This window comes from Oncorhynchus kisutch, linkage group LG9, assembly GCF_002021735.2.
Source record: "Oncorhynchus kisutch isolate 150728-3 linkage group LG9, Okis_V2, whole genome shotgun sequence".
NCBI classification, from domain to species: domain Eukaryota; kingdom Metazoa; phylum Chordata; class Actinopteri; order Salmoniformes; family Salmonidae; genus Oncorhynchus; species Oncorhynchus kisutch.
This window is the reverse complement of record NC_034182.2, coordinates 41989656-42005659: the sequence shown is the minus strand read 5'-3', so window position 1 is coordinate 42005659 and position 16004 is coordinate 41989656. Positions and strand designations below refer to the sequence as shown.

Below are 16004 nucleotides of genomic sequence, written 5' to 3'. Positions count from 1 at the left end.
TAACCTATAGGTACCACTGGACTCTACAGTCATGCTAACCTATAGGTACCGCTGGACTCTACAAACAGTCATGCTAACCCATAGGTACCACTGGACTCTACAGTCATGCTAACCTATAGGTACCGCTGGACTCTACAGTCATGATAACCTATAGGTACCGCTGGACTCTACAAACAGTCATGCTAACCTATAGGTACCACTGGACTCTACAGTCATGCTAACCTATAGGTACCACTGGACTCTACAGTCATGCTAACCTATAGGTACCACTGGACTCTACAGTCATGCTAACCTATAGGTACCACTGGACCCTACAGTCATGCTAACCTATAAGTACCGCTGGACTCTACAGTCATGCTAACCTATAGGTACCACTGGACTCTACAGTCATGCTTACCTATAGGTACCGCTGGACTCTACAGTCATGCTAACCTATAGGTACCGCTGGACTCTACAGTCATGCTAACCTATAGGTACCGCTGGACTCCACAGTCATGCTAACCTATAGGTACCGCTGGACTCCACAGTCATGCTAACCTATAGGTACCGCTGGACTCCACAGTCATGCTAACCTATAGGTACCACTGGACTCTACAGTCATGCTAACCTAAAGGTACCGCTGGACTCTACAGTCATGCTAACCTATAGGTACCACTGGACTCTACAGTCATGCTAACCTAAAGGTACCACTGGACTCTACAGTCATGATAACCTATAGGTACCGCTGGACTCTACAAACAGTCATGCTAACCTATAGGTACCGCTGGACTCCACAGTCATGCTAACCTATAGGTACCGCTGGACTCTACAGTCATGCTAACCTATAGGTACCGCTGGACTCTACAGTCATGCTAACCTATAGGTACCACTGGACTCTACAGTCATGCTAACCTAAAGGTACCACTGGACTCTACAGTCATGCTAACCTATAGGTACCGCTGGACTCTACAGTCATGCTAACCTATAGGTACCACTGGACTCTACAGTCATGCTAACCTATAGGTACCACTGGACTCTACAGTCATGCTAACCTATAGGTACCGCTGGACTCTACAGTCATGCTAACCTATAGGTACCACTGGACTCTACAGTCATGCTAACCTATAGGTACCGCTGGACTCTACAGTCATGCTAACCTATAGGTACCACTGGACTCTACACTCATGCTAACCTATAGGTACCACTGGACTCTACAGTCATGCTAACCTATAGGTACCACTGGACTCTACAGTCATGCTAACCTATAGGTACCACTGGACTCTACAGTCATGCTAACCTATAGGTACCACTGGACTCTACAGTCATGCAGTCATGCTAACCTATAGGTACCGCTGGACTCTACAGTCATGCTAACCTATAGGTACCACTGGACTCTACAGTCATGCTAACCTATAGGTACCGCTGGACTCTACAGTCATGCTAACCTATAGGTACCGCGGGACTCTACAGTCATGCTAACCTATAGGTACCGCTGGACTCTACAGTCATGCTAACCTATAGGTACCGCTGGACTCTACAGTCATGCTAACCTATAGGTACCGCTGGACTCTACAGTCATGCTAACCTATAGGTACCGCAGGACTCTACAAACAGTCATGCTAACCTATAGGTACCGCGGGACTCTACAGTCATGCTAACCTATAGGTACCACTGGACTCTACAGTCATGCTAACCTATAGGTACCGCTGGACTCTACAAACAGTCATGCTAACCCATAGGTACCACTGGACTCTACAGTCATGCTAACCTATAGGTACCGCTGGACTCTACAGTCATGATAACCTATAGGTACCGCTGGACTCTACAAACAGTCATGCTAACCTATAGGTACCACTGGACTCTACAGTCATGCTAACCTATAGGTACCACTGGACTCTACAGTCATGCTAACCTATAGGTACCACTGGACTCTACAGTCATGCTAACCTATAGGTACCACTGGACCCTACAGTCATGCTAACCTATAAGTACCGCTGGACTCTACAGTCATGCTAACCTATAGGTACCGCTGGACTCTACAAACAGTCATGCTAACCTATAGGTACCGCTGGACTCTACAAACAGTCATGCTAACCTATAGGTACCGCGGGACTCTACAGTCATGCTAACCTATAGGTACCGCGGGACTCTACAAACAGTCATGCTAACCTATAGGTACCGCTGGACTCTACAAACAGTCATGCTAACCTATAGGTACCGCGGGACTCTACAGTCATGCTAACCTATAGGTACCACTGGACTCTACAGTCATGCTAACCTATAGGTACCGCTGTACTCTACAAACAGTCATGCTAACCCATAGGTACCACTGGACTCTACAGTCATGCTAACCTATAGGTACTGCTGGACTCTACAGTCATGCTAACCTATAGGTACCGCAGGACTCTACAAACAGTCATGCTAACCTATAGGTACCGCGGGACTCTACATTCATGCTAACCTATAGGTACCACTGGACTCTACAGTCATGCTAACCTATAGGTACCGCTGGACTCTACAAACAGTCATGCTAACCCATAGGTACCACTGGACTCTACAGTCATGCTAACCTATAGGTACCGCTGGACTCTACAGTCATGATAACCTATAGGTACCGCTGGACTCTACAAACAGTCATGCTAACCTATAGGTACCACTGGACTCTACAGTCATGCTAACCTATAGGTACCACTGGACTCTACAGTCATGCTAACCTATAGGTACCACTGGACTCTACAGTCATGCTAACCTATAGGTACCACTGGACCCTACAGTCATGCTAACCTATAAGTACCGCTGGACTCTACAGTCATGCTAACCTATAGGTACCACTGGACTCTACAGTCATGCTTACCTATAGGTACCGCTGGACTCTACAGTCATGCTAACCTATAGGTACCGCTGGACTCTACAGTCATGCTAACCTATAGGTACCGCTGGACTCCACAGTCATGCTAACCTATAGGTACCGCTGGACTCCACAGTCATGCTAACCTATAGGTACCGCTGGACTCCACAGTCATGCTAACCTATAGGTACCACTGGACTCTACAGTCATGCTAACCTAAAGGTACCGCTGGACTCTACAGTCATGCTAACCTATAGGTACCACTGGACTCTACAGTCATGCTAACCTAAAGGTACCACTGGACTCTACAGTCATGATAACCTATAGGTACCGCTGGACTCTACAAACAGTCATGCTAACCTATAGGTACCGCTGGACTCCACAGTCATGCTAACCTATAGGTACCGCTGGACTCTACAGTCATGCTAACCTATAGGTACCACTGGACTCTACAGTCATGCTAACCTATAGGTACCACTGGACTCTACAGTCATGCTAACCTAAAGGTACCACTGGACTCTACAGTCATGCTAACCTAAAGGTACCGCTGGACTCTACAGTCATGCTAACCTATAGGTACCGCTGGACTCTACAGTCATGCTAACCTATAGGTACCACTGGACTCTACAGTCATGCTAACCTATAGGTACCACTGGACTCTACAGTCATGCTAACCTATAGGTACCGCTGGACTCTACAGTCATGCTAACCTATAGGTACCACTGGACTCTACAGTCATGCTAACCTATAGGTACCACTGGACTCTACAGTCATGCTAACCTATAGGTACCGCTGGACTCTACAGTCATGCTAACCTATAGGTACCACTGGACTCTACAGTCATGCTAACCTATAGGTACCGCTGGACTCTACAGTCATGCTAACCTATAGGTACCGCTGGACTCTACATTCATGCTAACCTATAGGTACTGCGGGACTCTACAGTCATGCTAACCTATAGGTACCGCTGGACTCTACAGTCATGCTAACCTATAGGTACCGCTGGACTCTACAGTCATGCTAACCTATAGGTACCGCTGGACTCTACAGTCATGCTAACCTATAGGTACCGCTGGACTCTACAGTCATGCTAACCTATAGGTACCGCTGGACTCTACAGTCATGCTAACCTATAGGTACCACTGGACTCTACAGTCATGCTAACCTATAGGTACCGCTGGACTCTACAGTCATGCTAACCTATAGGTACCACTGGACTCTACAAACAGATAGAACTGAGTGATCTGTGTCTACAAGTGGCCTGAAAGAGGCTTTACTCTTGGTTAATCTACCCTTCATCCTCCCCCCCTCTCTCTCTCTCTCCCTCTCTCTTTTATTCTCTCTCTCCCTGCTGGCTTCTTCTGGGCTTTCAAACACATGTCAGGTGTACAACAAATAAAGACATTAACATTCGAAATGAATTTAAACAGTGAAGTGAAAAGCAGCTTTCAGTCACACTACAGCCTTTTGTAGGCTATTTGTCCATTAGTTCCATTGCAATTAACAAGACTTGTCTGCAATATTTGACAACATTAAACCTTACCAAAGAACGGCAGGTGCCGGTTCAATACGGAGCACCTTGTTCAGGTAGGTAGATCCTCAGCTAGATATATTATCCCGTGTTCTGGCGGCGCAGGTTCAAATCAGCAGCATCTCTTCCCTCTCTCCCTCGAATTATGCTGGAGCACGCACGACAATTAATACGATGAGAGGGTGAGCGAGAGAGCGAGTTATTAGCCTACATATGAGTTTATAGGACGATGCAAGCATAGAAGTAATATTTATACTGTAAATAAAGAATAATGAGTGACACTGACTGCAGACTGACCAGAATAGAAACATCCAACGTTGTTGTAAAAACTATTGGTCGCTAAATCTGGAGAGATGTCCGACCATGTAAAGAAAATTGTTATGTTCTATTCATCCTGGATATTACTTCTACTGGAATACAGGGAACAGACAGATTATCATCTGTATTTTCAAATGACCAGAAGTAGAAGTAATATCCAGGATGGTAATGAACATCCTGAATATTACTTCTACTACTGATCATTACCATCCTGAATATTACTTCTCCTACTGGTCATTACCATGCTGGATATTACTTCTACTACTGATCATTACCATCCTGAATATTACTTCTCCTACTGGTCATTACCTTGCTGGATATTACTTCTACTACTGGTCATTACCATCCTGAATATTACTTCTACTACTGGTCATTACCATGCTGAATATTACTTCTACTACTGGTCATTACCATGCTGGATATTACTTCTACTACTGGTCATTACCATCCTGAATATTACTTCTACTACTGGTCATTACCATCCTGGATATTACTTCTACTACTGGTCATTACCAGCCTGGATATTACTTCTACTACTGGTCATTACCATGCTGGATATTACTACTACTACTGGTCATTACCATCCTGGATATTACTTCTACTACTGATCATTACCATGCTGGATATTACTACTACTACTGGTCATTACCATCCTGAATATTACTTCTACTACTGGTCATTACCATGCTGGATATGACTTCTACTACTGGTCATTACCATCCTGAATATTACTTCTACTACTGGTCATTACCATCCTGAATATTACTTCTACTACTGGTCATTACCATCCTGAATATTACTTCTACTACTGGTCATTACCATCCTGAATATTACTTCTACTACTGGTCATTACCATCCTGAATATTACTTCTACTACTGGTCATTACCATCCTGAATATTACTTCTACTACTGGTCATTACCATCCTGAATATTACTTCTACTACTGGTCATTACTATCCTGGATATTACTTCTACTACTGGTCATTACCATCCTGAATATTACTTCTACTACTGGTCATTACCATGCTGGATATTACTTCTACTACTGGTCATTACCATCCTGAATATTACTTATACTACTGGTCATTACCATGCTGAATATTACTTATACTACTGGTCATTACCATCCTGAATATTACTTCTACTACTGATCATTACCATCCTGGATATTACTTCTACTACTGGTCATTACCATCCTGGATATTACTTCTACTACTGGTCATTACCATGCTGGATATTACTACTACTACTGGTCATTACCATCCTGAATATTACTTCTACTACTGGTCATTACCATCCTGAATATTACTTCTACTACTGGTCATTACCATCCTGAATATTACTTCTACTACTGGTCATTACCATCCTGAATATTACTTCTACTACTGGTCATTACCGCTGCCTTATTCCTTACTGCTGTAATCGGAAAGTGCAAACAACCTTTATGAGACCTATCTATTTTGGAGTCTTGTCAGAGTTTCTGCTTTCAACATTGTCTTTGAATATATTAGTCAGGGAAACATGGTAGGTGTGTTTAAAAACAGAAAAAAATGTTTTTATTGTTTAACCCGTTAGACCAGTGGAGAATAAGTTCTCATTTACAAATGCGACCTGGCCAGGTCCTGACTTACAACTGCAACCTATTTTGTGGGGGGAGATAGAGACACGCACGCTGTCGAAAAATAGGAATGAATCCCAAATTGAGGCTTAAATGCCTCGGTTTAGGATTTCTATCGGTTTATTTCTACCTTTTTCTTCTCCAGTATTCTGATTGTGTTACCTACACACCTGGAACAGATGCTATTTAGGTTTATGGGACATTTTAAACAGTGCAGACTGCCTCTTATTTCTTGTTTTATTTGAACATGGTTGTATTTTGTTCTAAATTGTAGGACTGTGATGTCAAACGTGACAAATTCATAACATTTCTCTGGCAAGGTGTTTCGTAGGTTCAATGGAACAGCTCTTATCAGTCCTCTGCACCGCGCCCCCAAGTCTTATTTGAGTTGAATGGAGCTCCATCTGGTGGAGGAAAGCAGTACTGCACCAGCGGACGACAAAAGGGGACCAGCTTTAAATTAAAACAAATCCAAGATGGCGACTTGTGTGAGTGTTGAGCACAAATGTATTTTAGTTTAGTTTCCCCTCTTGTTGGTAAGATTTTCTGCTGTTTTCAAAAATTTGAAAGTTCAACAGACTAAGCCCAAGTCCTCTCAGCTCTGAGTAGAAGTGGTTACTAGATACAGATTTCGGCCCAGTTTAGTTTCTACCAGCCTAGCATAGACTGATGAGGGAAGAGAGGAGGGGGAAACCACACCAGTCACAGCACGGCCCCCGCTACTCTCCATAACCCCCAGCCTGCTCTGCTGCTCGGTAAAAGGCAACTATTAGCAGCTTTTAGATGGTACATCAGAGAGCTCTGTGTGTATAGAGTTGTGTTGATTGTTTTAAGCATATTTGAGTCTTATCACGGTGTTTCCAGAGTATAACCGTGAATGAGACTGCTAATCTAGACTAGTCCTATAAATTATGTCTGCTAAGAATGACTATTTGTGCTGGCTTCGGCAGCACATATACTAAAATTGGAATGATACAGAGAAGATTAGCATGGCTCCTTGTGCAAAGATGACACGCAAAATCGTGAAGCGTTCCCAATTTTGTCCCTCTTGGGTGTAGTTTTGTCTTTTTCAGACCTTATTAAACATTGTTTACTGTATTCATTGTGTGGTGGAGAAAGCAGGCACTTCGTGTGGCTGTTGGCTACCTCTAGTGGTCATGTTGGGTAAGTGCAACAGAACTGCTGAACTAAACACAAAGTCAGACAGCTGTGTCCCTATTGACAGGATATTGTTCACGAGTGGAGCTTGTGCCACCAGGATTTAGCAAATTCAAGGGGAGGTATTTTCTACAAAGGATGAATATATTTGTCGACCCGGTATGGAATCCTGACACGGCTGCTTTATTTAGCCTTGAATCGTTGTTTTTGTAATGAATTATTTTACCGTGAGAACCTGTCACTTTTTGTCAAGTCGCTCACCCTCGTCAGGATTCGAACTTGTAGAAGGGTTGTCTAAATGTGTTTAAGCCTAAACACCACAGGAGTTTCATCTTGTTTATGGGTGATTTTGAGACTACGGGCACTTGTATGTCTCCGAGTCAATTTGGGGGTTTTGATTAAAAGTTAATATTCTTTAATATTCTCTACAATTACCCCAGACTTTAACACCAAGTATTTATAGCTACTTTTCAGATGCATTTTATACCTAAATGCCACTGTTTTGCCCTTGTCCTTGTCCCTGACCCAGACTTTTGAGCTTCTGTTTTTCTATGAAATAACATTTATATAATGTGTAATTGGTATCTACTAGAGAAAGAATCGATTAAATAAAATATATCAATATTTATTATGAGTATGCCCTTTATATTGTTTACACAAAATATACCTTTAGTTTTGGTAGTGGTGTTATTTCAACCACTGAGGACAAGTACCTCATTTAATGAAGTTTTCAAGAAAATGTTAATTTAGTTACCATGGAAACATTGTGACACTAGGTTTAAACATTTTTAGACAAACCTTCTACAAGTTCGAATCCTGACGAGGGTGAGCGACTTGACAAAAAGTGACAGGTTCTCACGGTAAAATAATTCATTACAAAAACAACGATTCAAGGCTAAATAAAGCAGCCGTGTCAGGATTCCATACCGGGTCGACAAATATATTCATCCTTTGTAGAAAATACCTCCCCTTGAATTTGCTAAATCCTGGTGGCACAAGCTCCACTCGTGAACAATATCCTGTCAATAGGGACACAGCTGTCTGACTTTGTGTTTAGTTCAGCAGTCCTGTTGCACTTACCCAACATGACCACTAGAGGTAGCCAACAGCCACACGAAGTGCCTGCTTTCTCCACCACACAATGAATAGAGTAAACAAAGTTTAATAAGGTCTGAAAAAGACAAAACTACACCCAAGAGGGACAAAATTGGGAACGCTTCACGATTTTACGTGTCATCTTTGCACAAGGGGCCATGCTAATCTTCTCTGTATCATTCCAATTTTAATATATGTGCTGCCGAAGCCAGAACAATAGTCAGTTTTAACAGACATCATTTCTAGGACCAGTCTAGATTAGCAGTCTCATTCACGGCTATACGCTGGAAACACCCTGATAAGACACAAATATGCTTAAAACAATTAACACAACTCTATACACACAGAGCTCTCTGATCTACCATCTAAAAGCTGCTATCAGTTGCCTTTTACCGAGCAGCAGAGCAGGCTGGGGGTTATGGAGAGTAGCGGGGCCGTGCTGTGACTGGTGTGGTTTCCCCCTCCTCTCTTCCCTCATCAGTCTATGCTAGGCTGGTATAAACTAAACTGGGCCGAAAACTGTATCTAGTAACCACTTCTACTCAGAGCTGAGAGGACTTGGGCTTAGTGTGTGTCTGTTGAACTTTCAATTTTTTAAAACAGCAGAAAATCTTACCAACAAGGGGGGGAAATAAACCAAAATACATTTGTGCTCAATACTCACACAAGTCGCCATCTTGGATTTGTTTCAATTTAAAGCCGGTCCTCTTTGTCGTCCGCTGGTGCAGTACTGCTTTCCTCCACCAGATGGAGCTCCATTCCCCTCAAATAAGACTTGGGGGCGCGGTGCAGAGGACTGATAAGAGCTGTTCCATTGAACCTACGAAACACCTTGCCAGAGAAATGTTATGAATTTGTCACGTTTGACATCACAGTCCTACAATTTAGAACAAAATACAACCATGTTCAAATAAAACAAGAAATAAGAGGCAGTGTTTAAAATGTCCCATAAACCTAAATAGCATCTGTTCCAGGTGTGTAGGTAACACAATCAGAATACTGGAGAAGAAAAAGGTAGAAATAAACCGATAGAAATCCTAAACCGAGGCATTTAAGCCTCAAGTTGGGATTCATTCCTATTTTTCGACAGCGTTGCGTGTCTCTATGTCCCCCCACAAAATAGGTCGCAGTTGTAAGTCAGTACCTGGCCAGGTCGCATTTGTAAATGAGAACTTATTCTCCACTGGTCTAACGGGTTAAACAATAAAAACATTTTTTTCTGTTTTTAAACACACCTACCATGTTTCCCTGACTAATATATTCGAATACAATGTTGAAAGCAGAAACTCTGACAAGACTCCAAAATAGATAGGTCTCATAAAGGTTGTTTGCACTTTCCGATTAGAGCAGTAAGGAATAAGGCAGCGGTCATGACCAGTAGTAGAAGTAATATTCAGGATGGCAATGACCAGTAGTAGAAGTAATATCCAGCATGGTAATGACCAGTAGTAGAAGTAATATCCAGGATGGTAATGACCAGTAGTAGAAGTCATATTCAGGATGGTAATGACCAGTAGTAGAAGTAATATTCAGGATGGTAATGACCAGTAGTAGAAGTAATATTCAGGATGGTAATGATCAGTAGTAGAAGTAATATTCAGGATGGTAATGATCAGTAGTAGAAGTAATATTCAGGATGGTAATGACCAGTAGTAGAGTAATATTCAGGATGGTAAGGACCAGTAGTAGAAGTAATATCCAGCATGGTAATGACCAGTAGTAGAAGTAATATTCAGGATGGTAATGACCAGTAGTAGAAGTAATATTCAGGATGGTAATGACCAGTAGTAGAAGTAATATTCAGGATGGTAATGACCAGTAGTAGAAGTAATATTCAGGATGGTAATGACCAGTAGTAGAAGTAATATTCAGGATGGTAATGACCAGTAGTAGAAGTAATATTCAGGATGGTAATGACCAGTAGTAGAAGTAATATTCAGGATGGTAATGACCAGTAGTAGAAGTAATATTCAGGATGGTAATGACCAGTAGTAGAAGTAATATTCAGGATGGTAATGATCATGGTGGGCAGGTAACACGTTATAACTCACGACTCACACACGTCCGAGCGAAGCCGTCTAATCTAGCTAGTCTGAAGGGAGATGCATGGCCACAGATGGCTAATTATGGCTTTTTCAACAACAGTAGCAAGCAAGTCCTGTCTTACTTTGGTCAGTTAGGATCACCACTTTATTTTAAGAATGTGAAATGTCAGAATAATAGTAGAGGGAATGATTTATTTCAGCTTTTATTTATTTCATCACATTCCCAGTGGGTCAGAAGTTTACATACACTCAATTAGTATTTGGTAGCATTGCCTTTAAATATGTTTAACTTGGGTCCAACGTTTCAGGTAGCCTTCCACAAGCTTCCCACAATAAGTTGGGTGACTTTTGGCCCATTATTCCTGACAGAGCTGATGTAACTGAGTCAGGTTTGTAGGCCTCCTTGCTCGCACATTCTTTTATAGGATTGAGGACAGGGCTTTGTGATGGCCATTCCAATACCTTGACTTTGTTGTCCTTAAGCCATTTTACCACAACTTTGGAAGTATGCTTGGGTCATTGTTCATTTGGAAGACCCATTTGCGACCAAGCTTTAACTTCCTGACTGATGTCTTGAGATGTTGCTTCAATATACCCACATAATTTCCCTACCTCATGATGCCATCTATTTTGTGAAGTGCACCAGTCCCTCCTGCAGCAAAGCACCCCCACAACATGATGCTGCCACCCCCGTGCTTCACGGTTGGGATGGTGTTTTTCGGCTTGCAAGCCTCCCCATTTTTCCTCCAAACATGACGATGGTCATTAAGGCCATACAGTTCTATTTTTGTTTCATCAGACCAGAGGACATTTCTCCAAAAAGTACAATCTTTGTCCCCATGTGCAGTTGCAAGCCGTAGTCTGACTTTTTTATGGCGGTTTTGGGGCAGTGGCTTCTTCCTTGCTGAGCGGCCTTTCAGGTTATGTCGATATGGGACTCATTTTACTGTTGATATAAATACTTTTGTACCTGTTTCCTCCAATATCTTTACAAGGTCCTCTGCTGTTGTTCTGGGATTGATTTGCACTTTTCGCACAAAATTACGTTCATCTCCAGGAGACAGAACACGTCTCCTTCCTGAGCGGTATGACGGCTGCGTGGTCCCATGGTGTTTATACTTGCATACTATTGTTTGTACAGATGAACGTGGTACCTTCAGGCGTTTGGAAATTGCTCCCAAGGAAGAACCAGACTCGTTGAGGTCTACAATTGTTTTCTGAGGTCTTGGCTGATTTCTTTAGATTTTCCCATGATGTCAAGCAAAGAGGCACTGAGTTTGAAGGTTGGCCTTGACCTGTACATCCACAGATACACCTCCAATTGACTCAAATGACATCAATTAGCCTATCAGAAGCTTCTAAAGCCATGACATCATTTTCTGGAATTTTCCAAGCTGTTTAAAGGCAGTCATCCTAGTGTATGTAAACTTCTGACCAACTGGAATTGTGATACAGTGAATTATAATTGAAATAATCTGTCTGTAAACAATTGCTGGAAAAATTCCTTGTGTCATGCACAAAGTAGATGTCCTAAATGACTTGCCAGAACTATAGTTTGTTAACAAGAAGTTTGTGGAGTGGTTGAAAACAGAGTTTTAATGACTCCAACCTAAGTGTTTGTAAACTTCAGACTTCAACTGTGTATGTACAGATTACCTCAACTAGCCTGTACCCCTGCACATCGACTCGGTACCGCTGCCCCCTGTATGTAGCCTCGTTATTGTTATTCTTATTGTGTGACTTCTTATTTTAGTCTACTTGGTAAATATTTTCTTCTTCTTGAACTGCACTGTTGGTTAAGGGCTTGTAAGTAATCATTTCACTGTGAAGTCTACACTTGTTGTGTTCGGCGCATGTGACTAATACAGTTTGATTGATGTGTGAATAACCACAAGGCAAAGCAATTATATCCTGGTATATTAAGCAGGTTGCCTTTATTATTGGTAACAATCATCGTTGTCATCACCAACATCGTTGTCATCACCAACATCGTTGTCATCACCAACATCGTTGTCATCACCAACATCGTTGTCATCACCAACATCGTTGTCATCACCAACATCGTTGTCATCACCAACATCGTTGTCATCACCAACATCGTTGTCATCACCAACATCGTTGTCATCACCAACATCGTTGTCATCACCAACATCGTTGTCATCACCAACATCACCAACATCATTGTCATCACCAACATCACCAACATCATTGTCATCACCAACATCGTTGTCATCACCAACATCGTTGTCATCACCAACATCGTTGTCATCACCAACATCGTTGACAACACCATCACCAACATCATTGTCATCACCAACATCGTTGTCATCACCAACATCGTTGTCATCATCAACATCATTGACATCACCAACATCGTTGTCAACACCAACATCATTGACATCACCAACATCATTGACATCATTGACATCACCAACATCATTGACATCATTGACATCGTTGTCAACACCAACATCATTGACATCACCAACATCGTTGACATCACCAACATCGTTGTCATCAACATCATTGACATCACCAACATCATTGACATCACCAACATCATTGACATCACCAACATCGTTGTAATCAACATCATTGACATCACCAACATCACCAACATCATTGACATCACCAACATCATTGACATCATCAACATCATTGTCATCACCAACATCGTTGTCATCAACATCATTGACATCACCAACATCACCAACATCATTGACATCACCAACATCATTGACATCATCAACATCGTTGTCATCACCAACATCGTTGTCATCAACATCATTGACATCACCAACATCATTGACATCACCAACATCATTGACATCGCCAACATCATTGACATCACCAACATCGTTGTCAACACCAACATCATTGATATCAGAGGTATAGTAGCATAATCATGAAATTACATTTATTATCAGAAATATATAGAAGAGCTTTAGTTTGTGTGAATATAAGTGTTGATACCGTTGGGTATTAAAGTTAATACTGTATATTGTAGTGTTGAACCATCCATTCATTCCATAGGAAAAGCTGCTGCTGACCATTTCATTTCAGCCATTTTATCTTTTACCTAGATCAGTAGTAACCTGATGTCTCGTGAGTCATGAAAGACAGTTACCCAAACCAACTAGCTGGTCAGCACACACAAGATTTGGTTTGGAGATTAGTGGAAACCAACCTGGTCAAAATAATCTTAAAATCTGGATATTACTTCTACTACTGGTCATTACCATCCTGGATATTACTTATACTACTGGTCATTACCATGCTGGATATTACTTATACTACTGGTCATTACCATCCTGGATATTACTTCTACTACTGGTCATTCCATGATGGCAATGACCAGTAGTAGAAGTAATATTCAGGATGGTAGTGACCAGTAGTAGAAGTAATATTCAGGATGGTAATGACCAGTAGTAGAAGTAATATCCAGGATGGTAATGACCAGTAGTAGTAGTAATAACAGCACTATCATTAATAGTATCCTATATAGAGCAGAATAATAACAGTTTAAAATATCAGGAGGAATAGTTTTGACTTGGTGCTTTTTGGGGTTTGACATGGCGTCCGTTAAAAACTCAAAATCTTCATCCAAGTTGGCCAAACTCTTTCGGCCATAACTGCCCCTTTTTCTCCCCTCAGAACTGACACACCTCGGTGTCATCCTGGCTAACACATCCTCATGTTTAGACAAAATAGTGATGTGGACAGCACTGGACTGTTACAATGACTGGAGAGTGTTACTGGATACAGTGTCATAAACCCATCAGAGACATTACAAAGACCAGGTCAATGGTACCCTAAACCCTATTCCTCATGTACCCTATTCCCTAGAACCCTATTCCTCATGTACCATATTCCCTAGAACCCTATTCCTCATGTACCCTATTCCCTAGAACCCTATTCCTCATGTAGCCTATTCCCTAGAATCCTATTCCTCATGTACCCTATTCCCTAGAACCCTATTCCTCATGTAGCCTATTCCCTAGAACCCTATTCCTCATGTACCCTATTCCCTAGAACCTTATTCCCTAGAACCCTATTCCTCATGTAGCCTATTCCCTAGAACCCTATTCCTCATGTACCCTATTCCCTAGAACCCTATTCCTCATGTAGCCTATTCCCTAGAACCCTATTCCTCATGTACCCTATTCCCTAGAACCTTATTCCCTAGAACCCTATTCCTCATGTAGCCTATTCCCTAGAACCCTATTCCTCATGTACCCTATTCCCTAGAGCCCTATTCCTCATGTGCCCTATTCCCTAGAACCCTATTCCCTAGATGAGGAATACAGATGTTGCATCTTAATTTGAGCCAGTTTGCTACAACAGGAAAATAAACCTTGTGGATTATAATTAATGGACATTTTTTAAAAGGGTTGATAAAACATTTTCGTAAGGGAAAAATCAAGTCTTACATTTAAAAGTGGAAATTAGAAAGTTCAGAAGCCTTGGGAACAGGGTGCCACCCTGGCCAGAAAGTAGTGCCCTGTTTGTCTAGGGAACAGGGTGCCACCCTGGCCAGAAAGTAGTGCCCTGTTTGTCTAGGGAATAGGGTGCCACCCTGGCCAGAAAGTAGTGCCCTGTTTGTCTAGGGAACAGGGTGTCACCTTGGCCAGAAAGTAGTGCCCTGTTTGTCTAGGGAACAGGGTGCCACCCTGGCCAGAAAGTAGTGCCCTGTTTGTCTAGGGAACAGGGTGTCACCTTGGCCAGAAAGTAGTGCCCTGTTTGTCTAGGGAACAGGGTGCCACCCTGGCCAGAAAGTAGTGCCCTGTTTGTCTAGGGAACAGGGTGTCACCTTGGCCAGAAAGTAGTGCCCTGTTTGTCTAGGGAACAGGGTGCCACCCTGGCCAGAAAGTAGTGCCCTGTTTGTCTAGGGAACAGGGTGCCACCCTGGCCAGAAAGTAGTGCCCTGTTTGTCTAGGGAACAGGGTGCCACCCTGGCCAGAAAGTAGTGTCCTGTTTGTCTAGGGAATAGGGTGTGATTCGAAGATTGTCTTCCATCATAGTAATAATATAATTGTCAACCTGTCAACATTCGTACTGCAACACAACGACATTCCCGACAGCATAGCGACAAAATGGAACCAATGTTGCCTGCACACGTACAGGGCGACCAGTGTGCGTGGCGACCAGTGTGCGTGGCGACCAGTGTGCTTGGACAAGTGGTGATCTCATGGGAATGCACGTATATGTGTGTGTGATTTATCTTGCCACTGTTCTCAGAAAAAGACAGAGACGACACCAAATCAAAGGCTCAGTGTGTGTGAGCAAGGACCACACGCTGAAAAAAAACAGGTCATCCTCTGTTTGCGGTCAAGTTTGTCATTTAGTAGAATGTAATTCTCTCTCCCTCGTTGGCTAAACATTGGTGGAGCTAGGATCATAGCCCGCGCACC

At 42.4% G+C, this 16004-nt stretch overlaps 2 non-coding genes across 2 annotated transcripts; one reads left to right on the top strand and one right to left on the bottom strand.

Moving 5' to 3' along the window:
* Positions 1 to 7229: 7229 nt before the first annotated feature.
* On the top strand, positions 7230 to 7337 carry LOC116375375 (U6 spliceosomal RNA). Its single transcript, XR_004211101.1, has one exon. It is a non-coding gene; the product is annotated as a U6 spliceosomal RNA (small nuclear RNA).
* A 1318-nt stretch (positions 7338 to 8655) lies between these two features.
* Positions 8656 to 8763, bottom strand: LOC116375376 (U6 spliceosomal RNA). Its single transcript, XR_004211102.1, has one exon. It is a non-coding gene; the product is annotated as a U6 spliceosomal RNA (small nuclear RNA).
* Between the last annotated feature and the right edge of the window lie 7241 nt (positions 8764 to 16004).